Genomic DNA, 2,050 nt, shown 5'->3' with positions numbered 1-2,050 from the left:
AAAAGTTTGACTTATTCGCTTTTTGCAAAAGAAAATGTTTACCCTTGTTCAGATTTTGTTTATACCTGTAATAATAAAGAATAAATCCGTGTGTAAGGGGAATGAATGAATCGTAAAAAAAAAAAAATTGTTCTGTCTGAATTACATTTCTTCATCGATTTGTTTTTATTTGTTTCATATTTGTATATGCGCTTCTGCGCTTTCTCGCACATCGAACTGAAAACTGTGAGTATATGGCACGAGGATGGTTGATGATGACTCAACAATCATCTTTTTTTTTTTTTTTTTCAAGGGGGGAAAACAAAAAAAAAAAAACTTTTAGTAATTTTGTAGTATCAAATAATGATTTTTCTATGTTTGCACTTTGAAATTGTTTTGAGGAAAAGAAAGAAAGATGAATAACTTTTTTTTTTTTTTTTTTTTTTTTTTTTTTTTTTTGAGGATCGAGAGTAAAAGTATGTAGCTAAAGAGAGAGAGAGAAAAAAAAAATTGTATTGCAAATTTACTCAAATCAACAACAACAATCTTTGGTATTTATTCATTTGAAAAATTATGTATGTAGCTCGTCTACATTTAATTCATGTTTCTTTCTTTCATGTTATTATACATGGGAGACGACTATTTCGAGTCCGTTTCGTTCATTGACCTTGCGAGCCGATGGAGAGTAGGTGCAGATTTTCAGGTGCATTAAAAAAAAAAAAAAAAAAAAGAGAAAAAAAATCCAATGAAAGTTAAAAATCCACTTTTTAAAATTTTTGTTTTATTTTTTTTTGAAAAATGAGTTAGTTATACAATTGAAACGATTGAAAATTTAAAAAAATTTTAATTTTTAAATTTAGTGAGAGGCACTCTGTCAGATTTTCTTTTTTTTTTTTTTTTTTTTTTTTATGTGACCGTTAAGTTTCAGTTGTAAAATTTCGGTTTTGTAATAACCCGGTCACTTAACAAATAAAAAACGATGCAATTTTTAAAAAGGTTGACTTTAACATTGAAGTAATTGAAATTTTGTATAAAATATTTCTTGTTTACATTTTCTTTTTTTATTATTATTATTGAATTGACGATTTATCGATTGATCACATTTTATCAATTTTATTCATTATTCGGGACGATGTGACGTGAAATTTTGCAAAATTATCAATTATATATAAATCGATATTGTTTTTATCAAAGTTTTCATTTTTTTTTTTTTTTTTTTTTGTCACAACAAACAAAATCATTACGTTAGATTGTGTTTTTCTTCTCAATCTCAACATTATAATGTTTAATTTGCCAATTTTACCACAAATACGATATCGTAGTTTTAAACAATAACTTATTTTTATTTTTTTTATTTTTATTTATGTCAATATCGTATATTTCGTGCAAAGGGGGACGGACGGGGGGAAAAAAAAACATAAAAAAGGGACTTTTTTAAGGGGTAGGAGAACGTCTTTCAACAAGTTTATCACTCAAGATTTATTTTTTTTTTTTTTTTTATGTGACAGACATGATGTTTTAATTGCAAAAAAAAAAAAAAAAAAAAAAGGGAAGAGTTATATTAAATTATCTATTTGCGGGTTGTCACGTGTAAAACAAACAATTTGTAAACAGAGTTCCGATGTGACATCCCGATTCTTAAAAGTCTCCTTCTAAAATTTCGATTTAAATAAAAAAAAAAAAAAAAAAAAAATTTCATTTATGTAGGCCAATGAAATATTTACTTTCATTCGAACGGAATAACTTTTATTATTATTATTATTATTATCGGCAATAAATATTTCCTCTTTAGTGTAAAAGTTAATAAAAATAACTCCGGCTTTCACAAGTGAAAACACAAACTCCGATTAACGTGACAAATTTTTCTTTTTTCTTTTTTTTTTTTTTTTTTTTTTTTTTGCCGAGAGGTTTGGTGATGAGTAAAAGAAAAACCTTTTGGAGTTTTAAAAATTTAATTTATCGTATTTCAAACACTAAAAGTTATTATTATTATTTTTTTTATTTTTTTTTAGATATATATATATGGATGAGAGAAATGTTTTGAAATTCGTAATGATTATTTTTAAGATTG

This window comes from Pediculus humanus, genomic scaffold, assembly GCF_000006295.1.
Source record: "Pediculus humanus corporis 1103172107770 genomic scaffold, whole genome shotgun sequence".
Taxonomy (NCBI): Eukaryota; Metazoa; Arthropoda; class Insecta; order Psocodea; family Pediculidae; genus Pediculus; species Pediculus humanus.
The sequence above is the reverse complement of the archived record's forward strand: the minus strand, read 5'-3'. Positions refer to the sequence as shown.